This window comes from Grammomys surdaster, unplaced genomic scaffold (assembly GCF_004785775.1).
Source record: "Grammomys surdaster isolate TR1022 unplaced genomic scaffold, NIH_TR_1.0 279, whole genome shotgun sequence".
Classification (NCBI taxonomy): domain Eukaryota; kingdom Metazoa; phylum Chordata; class Mammalia; order Rodentia; family Muridae; genus Grammomys; species Grammomys surdaster.
The window spans coordinates 8,525,697-8,534,270 of NW_021604720.1; positions in this window are offsets into that span (position 1 = coordinate 8,525,697).

An 8,574-nucleotide genomic window follows, 5' to 3' on the forward strand; every position below is an offset into this window, starting at 1 on the left:
ACACTGACCCTTTTAGGAGAGACTAGAAAAAGCCTATGTGTAAGTAGTATTCCCTGTGGCATCATAGTGTGACTGTTTGTCTCAGCACAGACATGTAAGTCACAACATCCGGCTCACTGAAGAAAGATCCTTTTTCTTCTTGTTTTCTCATTTGTCATTTGTCTCTTGAATCGCAGTGAAGCCATCTGGTGTGCTGTTGGTGGCTGTGAACATGCAATTAAGATTCTCAAGACAGTACAATCCACCGGGGAGATTACAGTGATGTTTATCAGGATGGTGATACAAAAGAACTGTGTATGCTGCTTAGCCAAGGTCCCTTGAACTAAACCAGTGAAAATCAAACAAATCCAGGAATGCATCAAAGGGGAGCCAATCTGGTTTAAGCAAGTTACCTGTTAACTTTTGTAACTACAATTCTACATATCAGAGGTGTCTGCCTAGGGACACTAGGAAGAGATATGAATACACAAACTCTTCCTGTGTTGGCCCTATAGTATACTATAATCCTTCTAAGGCTATTTGGGGAAGGAGAAATCTAGATTTGCATTTGGTAGCTATAGCCTTAGATGGATGTCCAGTCACAGTGGCTAATGTCAAAAAGAAATTCTTAATCATCACTTTATTTGTATTCAACCTTAGCCCAAGAGAAGTGACTTAACACATGTTAGCCATCCAACAGGGTGAGCATTTGCCAGTCAGCTTCTTTTGCTCTAGAATGCTGGTTTAAAGGTATTGATGAATGCAAGTCTTGTCACTGGTTATAGAACGGCAATGGCACCAGTAAAACCCATAGTCTTCCTTGACCTTTCATTCTCCATTTTTTAAAGCTATAGTTGAGAGCACAGAAATTGTATTTTGGGGATATGTACAAGAATCCCATTTGGGTAATTTTTTTTTTTATGGAGGAATTAGTTGAAACTGAGGCATTAGAGTTTCTAACCCCCTCCTAAAATATGACGTTGAGTTATTACACATTGGCCATCTGTCAAAATGGATAGATAGGTAGGTGGACATCCTTGCAAATAACTGTATTTAAGCTCTCTTTTTGCTACATAGTCTCCATTAAATACAGTTAAGTGGATCTGGTCATCCCAGTCCATTGATGGTTAGATTAAAACAAAGAATAAAAATAAATGGGTGCAGAAGCTTAACTCCATAGGCTGGACCAACTGTAAAGTTGGAAGCAGATGACCGCACTTAGGATTCTGATAAACTCAGTCACAGCTCACATTAAAAAGTCTCTAATTCCATAGGACGATCTGGATTTGGTATGGTTAATCCAACCTTCAGTTAGATTTTCCACAGAAGTATTTGGCTAGGGAATTCTAATTTCTCATTATCAGACCATTCACACTAGAAAGAAGAAACAGGAGAGATCAAAGAACAAGAGTTTCATGATGAGAAGAAGAGAATCTTGACCTGTGACCTTGGGAAAACTTCTGTATTCAAGATGTCATCTGATTCAGAGGAGCGATCTCCATGGTCAGCTGTAAATTGAGATTCCCCACTGGGACTCAGTTCCAAAAGTGTAGAGGGTTCCCCTTGAGTTGAAAGTATTAGACCCAAGGCTGAAGGGCCTGGAGCTTTGCTGTAGTATATAAATGATGAGGAAAACTTGGCATGGGGCCTCACATCAAAGGCAGTCTTCTTTTGTATCATTTTCCACAAAACTCAGTCTGAGAATCCAGGTCATGGAGATCTGATCCTCAGTTGGTGGGCCATGCAAGTTCCTTTTATTTGATATAAATATGCACTGGAAAAATTAATCTTGACCTTGAAGTATCAGAAATTTCAAGTACAAGAGATACTCGATCATTAAGCAGAATGGTCTTCAGGTAAGATTTCATAAAGTATCAGCTGGTCCTTTAAAATGGAGGATAGATGCAATTGCTGTCAAAACCAGTGCAAAAACTTAGGCAATCAATTTATTCCATTGACTTTACTGGTTTTGTTCTTAAATTACCATTTCCTTTCCATTTTTCCAGAGACTAAGAAGGTAGTAAAGACAATGTTCATGATGAGGCCATTGTATCTTAACACCCATTGAACCAGTTTATAATTTGCTCAGGAAAATTGGTTTCTCTCTCACACTAGAAATTTCCTTAGGAATCCCTCATAAAGAAAATGCTTTTGCTAAAATTATATTTGCTTGCAGAATTAGCCACCTAGCAGTGGAATGGCCTCAATGCATCCTACCAACAGACACAGAAATGAAAAGAACATGCTGATAATCCACAGAGGGGAGCAGAAGTAGATGTTGAAACGGATGTTCAAATGTGCTGCCAGGTGGTACAGAGATACTACCTAAAATCTTAATGATTTTTCCAAGATTCTGAACCTGACTAATCAGATGTTAGTTATGAAACATTTTTTTCAACTTTACCACAAATAATTCACCAATATTTTTTCATAATTTTGTGAGTTGTAAAGTGCTTTTAATAAAGTGAATTTAAAGGCCACTCTCAGTATTAACTTTTTACCTTGAAATGTACTAGTTTTTCGTAATTCCATACATTGCACTGATCAGTGAACAAAGGATTATACGTCTTTTCATCTGAGTCAGTCTTATGAAATGTATTCAAACTATGTGTCTTAGGATATCTATTATTGGTTATCTTAGCACACGAACTTACCAGGGCATTTTCTTGATATGCACAGCTCTATGAATGTGAGTTTTAACTTTAACAGATACAGAATTTGCAATATCAACAGGATACCAGTAAAGAGTTTACCTACTTGAGGTTAATTTTTTGAAATGGCTCACCATCAGACAAAACTGTCTCTGTCACCATCATGGGCCAAAACCACAAAAAATTCCAAAGGCATGCTTACCACCCATATAACTATTTACTGATTTGTCCTTTGGGCAGCGTGATAAGATGGGTTGGGCTCAAAAAGCTCTACTGACTGAGCTGACTTAAATTGATCTTTTCCTGTGGGTTCTGTTGTATAGTCACGGAATGTGCTCCTTGGAGTTTTCCTTCTGTAGTTATCAAAAGATCCATAAACAAATAGCACCCGCTCAGGACCATCCAATGGAACAACTTACAAATCAATATGAAGAGTTTACTGCTGCAGTGCCTCATTGGCACTGCTGTGGTTTTTACCATGCCTGGGTGAGGGAAGGAAAGGAGCAAGGTCAAATAAAAGGCATTTATTTAACTAAAACTGCATTTATCTGCATAAAATTACATTTTAGAGAAAGACTAAGATGAAGACAAGAAAGGAAATTCTTCAGGTGTTGTTGAAATGTACAGAAGTTGGCCAGAATTTCATAAAATGTCTATATCATGTAGAATTTGCAAGAAACACTCAAATCCTGAAATCACCTCAGATGAGAACTGGACCCATGTTCTCTTTCAACTACTCTTCTGCTACTGGGTGTAATTGCAGCTGCATTATGCACTAGGCTTGCCCTCCCTCCTTGCTCTTGACAAGAATTCTTTAATGCCTTATTGTTGTGCTTACTAACAAATATGGTTTAATACTTGGAATAACTAAGGAGTCATAAAACCAGGGATTTATAAAGTTTAGTTACAGCTGGACAAAAGCTTGCTTATACAGATCACTAGATGAGAGTTTTCTACTAGGTGAGAGAGAGAGAGAGACAGAGAGAGAGACAGAGAGAGAGACAGAGAGAGAGACAGAGAGAGACAGAGAGAGAGAGACAGAGAGGGAGGGAAGGAGGGAAGGAGGGAGGAAGGGAGGAAGGGAGGGAGGGAGGGAGGAAGGGAGAGAGAGAGACAGAGAGAGAGAGAGAGACAGAGAGAAGGAGGGAGAAAGAAAGACAGAGAGAGAGAGAGAGAGAGAGAGAGAGAGAGAGAGAGAGAGAGATATTTCCTTGGGAGCTATCTCTTCATTCCCAGATAGGGCACTGACAACAGACTGAAGGTATGGCTCCACTGAAGTCTACCTCGGTGAACCAGTCAGTTTATTGGGGGTACTTACAGGAGTATGGAAGAGGGGTTACACACCAGAGTACCAGTGGCTTAAAAATCAGCTGCATCTGATAGGAACAAATGCAAGAGACACACAGCTATACATTGCATGGATAGAAAGTCTAAACAGGAGGTCTCCATAAAATCCCTCCACTTAGTGCTTGGGGAATCCTGCAGAAGAGGAGGCAGTAAGATGATAAGAGCCAGAGAGGCTGAAGGCCACCAGGAGAACAAAGCCTCCTGAATCACTTAACCAAGGCACGTATGAGTTCACAGAGTCTGATTCAGCATGCAAAAGGCCTACATGGCTCTACTCTGGGTCCTTGTAAAAGTCATTCTGGGGTATTTTCTTTGTCCCTTTCACCCCTGTCTAGCCAGTGTTAGCTCCTGAATACATGACACAAAGACCTGCTATTTTTTATTAATAACAAGCAGCTGGCACTATGCTGGGCAGGTTCTGAGCTGTTCTAACCCAACTAGGCTACAAATAACCAGCCACAAGGTTCTTTACCTGTATCTGAGTCCTGCCCTTGCTTATTTTAACCCTAACCCTAACCCTGATGTATGTCCCCATGGCAGGTCTTCCATTGTGACCTCATGATGAATCCTCCTGGTCCATCCACATGGCCTCTGGTCTCTCCACACCTCCTCCCTCCTCCTCTTCTTCCTCCTCCTCCTCCTCCTCCTCCTCCTCCTCCTTCTTCTCCTTCTCCTTCTCCTTCTTCTTCCTCTCTCTCTCTCTCTCTCTCTCTCTCTCTCTCTCTCTCTCTCTCTCTGTGACTTCCTCACTAGGCTTGGATGTCTCGCCTCTTCTGTTTTTTTCATGTCCAGCCACACACTGATCAGTTCTTTATTAACCACTCTGAGATAATTGGAGAACATTCTTCACACAACATTTATACAAGAGATGGTTCAATAATAATGCCAATGTCAACATCTGGACTGTAACCAGATGTCCGGGCACAGAAATCAGCACCTGAATACAGAGTGTACAAGACCATCCTCCCATTATACCTATTATACCTATTAGCTCAGTATGGGACTATGAAAATGCGTATGTCTCTGACTTTTTGCCTGTTCTTGGGACTCTTCTCTTCCTATTGGGTTGCCATGTCCAACATTGATATGAAAGCTTTTACTTCATCGTATTATATTTTGTTTTTTCATGTTTGATTATCTTTTAGAAGTCTGTTCTTCTCTCATAAGTAACAGAAAGAGAGTAGGTCTAGAGAGGAGGGGAGGTAGGGGGGAACGGAGAAGAATAGGAAGGGATACTATAATCAGGTTATAGTGTACAAGCAAAGACTCTATAAAAATAACTCTATTCTTAAGAAAAAAATCAACCACCTCATCAAAACTCCCACTCTAGCACAGATGATGACCTATGAGCTACATCCCAGGAACTTCCTACTAAATCCACTGATAACTCCAAGATTCCCTCCTCCACAGCAACAATTTATTGCTTCTACAACCTCAGGGAGTGGCCTCTTGAGTCTTTTAACTTTCTGTGCTTCCTGAATCTTGTGTTACATCAGCTTTCTGGACATGATGGGTTTTGTTAGCATCTTGAGTCTTGTGAGGCTTGTTCCTTACTGTAGGAGGAAATGTTCTAATTCATATGAAAAGAAATACCCAAAATACATGCTCTAGAAGATGTCATTAGGCAGCACATGACTTCATATAAATACAAACATGTATGCACTTATATATATTGATATACATATTTGTAAATAAAATTATATAAAAGAAGACAGAAGGAGGTTGGTATTGATTGAACTATATCTCTCAAAGATTTCACTGACGATGTAAGCCCCAGTATTATTGTATTTTGAGGCAGGGACTGTAGAAGTATTTAGAGTTACATGTGGTCAAGAGAATGATCTTGATGGGCTTATTTAGCTTTATAAGAAGAGAGCTTAAGAGAAGGCAGCCATGTACAAAATTAGGAAGAAGTCTTCACCGAGAGCTGATTTAATCAATACCTTAATGCTATATTTTCTAGATTTCAGAATCAGTAGAAAGAAATTGTCTTAGCCAAGGAAAGGGAATCCTGTTCATGGCAGTCTTTCCAGTGAAGACAAACTTAGTCTGGTGCTGTTTTCATAGGAGGTGCATACAAGGGCAAAGCCATTACAGAAGGTATGGAAACCAATACACAGCATCCCATAAGTCTAAGAAAAATCTTATGATTGTCCTTCAGCTTCAGGCTACAGGAAACTTCGAACAGCCTTTATTATCTCAGATGAGAGAGAAATCCCTTTAGCAATCAGATCATGTCCTAAATAGTGGACCTTTTCCCTTAAAAGCTGAAGTCTTTTCCATCAGAACTTATGACCTCTATGTGTGAACTACTATAAACAGAAAAGAGAGGCAGTCAGATCCTTTCGTCTGACTCTTTTGGGAGACCATAGCACCAGAGAATCTACATACTGAATGAGAACAGAATTTCAGTGAAGTGTCAGAGTTCCAAAGTCTTGATAAAATGCTTAAATTAAAAATGACCAGGACCTTAAGGTAACCAGTAGTAGTGTGGTCCAGGTATACATACTGATGATTTATCCCAACAACAGCATAAAATACTAACTTTTCAACTACAATCTTAAAGAAACAAGAGAAATAATGTTTCTAAGAATCACTTTGAATTAGTGAGCACATTAAACAATACAAATAAACTATTGCCTTTGGGCTATAGGCAGCCTTATTATACCAATTTAACTGGAAAAATCACAGTGTCAAAGGTGCTTGTATGCAGAATTATCAAGTTTAATCAAGTCCTCTGCAATTGGTGAGGATATTTTCATCCTATGACGGATATAATCCTAAGTCAGGCAAAGATTTAGAATCATTTATTTAGACTTTCATAGGATCTAAAATTTTAACCCTTCCTATGTCAATAGATCAAGGAGTCAATAATCATATAGACGGTTTCAGAAAGATCACAGATATATATGTGTGAGTTCTTAACTATATCAATTTCTGAACATGCACAGCACCTCTTTTAGCTCATGGCTGTGAGGGAATGTTGATTCTCTTTCCTTCAGAAAAGAATTTATGTGCCCTCTCAGTTAGAGGGTAAGTTTTATCCTAGCAAGTTCACTGAAGCAGAATTACACAGTGAAAAGTTAGGTTGTCCTTAAAATAGACCCAGAATCATCAAACAAGTTCAGATATAAGTGGCTTTTGTCCAATTTAAAACTCTCTCCAAAAAATAGGCCTGCTCACTCCAAGCAATTTGTTGATTCACCAAACTGGAGTTGATAGTAAATGGGGAGGCTCCCAAAACTACTAAGTGATGCAAGAATCCCCAGTTTTCTTACTTTACCCTTCTGTTCACTCGAAGGTGCAGTGCCGAACAACTAGCTGAAGAATTCCTTGTAGCCCCATTAATACGTATTACTCTCCTGTTGACTCCCTCTCTACTCGAAAGATGTGTGCATCCAAAAGAAAAGGTTGGGGGCAGGAAGATGACTACATGGATAAAAGTGCCTGCCATCAAGGTGGAAAACCTGGGTTCAGTCCCCAGAACCCACATGCTAGAAGGAAAGATTCAACTACTGAAAGTTGTCCTTAGGCCTCCAGAGTCATGCTACAATATTCACATATGCACAACACACCCACACTCACACACAATATACTTACACACACACACATACACATGCACGAAAGTGTGTACACGCATATGTAAATGCATAAAATATTCAAGGTAAAGCTTGTATTATTGTTTACTATGATTACTAAGGGTATATATTTAGAGGACTACTGTAGAATTCTAAGTACATTTAGCCAACAATGGACATCAACTGGGGTGATAATAATCTTTGACTGAAATATTTGTAACACAGGTCTATTAAGAAAAGAGTGGAATTTGATTTGGAGATAGTATTTTTCTTAATGAGGATTCAAAATTAGAGCTCTCTACAATCAGACAAATTGCAATGCTCACCACTTTACTACTTTCAGCATGTCTGCTGTACAAAAGCAGACACCGCATCTGATTTGGCTCATAGGCCATAGTTTACCAAGCCTTGAATTAGAATGGTACTGATACAGAAAAAGTTTACATCATCAAGATGAATGTTCTAGCTTGTCTTTTCTTGCCGTGGTAAAAGACAAACCAAAAGCAAAGAGCAGAGGAAAAGGATTGATTACTTCAGCTTGTGGTTCTAGTCTATCACCAAGGGAAGCCAAGGTCAGAACTCAAGGGAGAAAACGAAAGCAGAGGTCACAAAGGAATGTAGCTTAAGGGCTTGCATTCTCTGGCTTGCTCAGCTACCTTCCCTGTACAACTGAGGGCTCCATGTCCAGGAGTGGCACTGCCCACAGTGGGCTAGGCCCTCCTCTATTAATCAGCAATAAAGAAAAGTGCCCCTACACACATGTCCACAAGCCAGTCCAAAGGAGGAATTTCTTCAACTGACGTTTCCTCTTCCCAGGCGTTAAGCTAACCACCAAGCTTAGCCACTTGATTCTATTCTTTTCTAGTCTTTAGCCCCATGTATTCTTCAGCTTTGCATCAGCTGCTAGTGGCTGTTGACACTCTGTAGCTTCTGGTTACACCATTATAAACTCTAGTTCTGTGGTCACATTTCCTCTCTCTCTCTCTCTCTCTCTCTCTCTCTCTCTCTCTCTCTCTCTC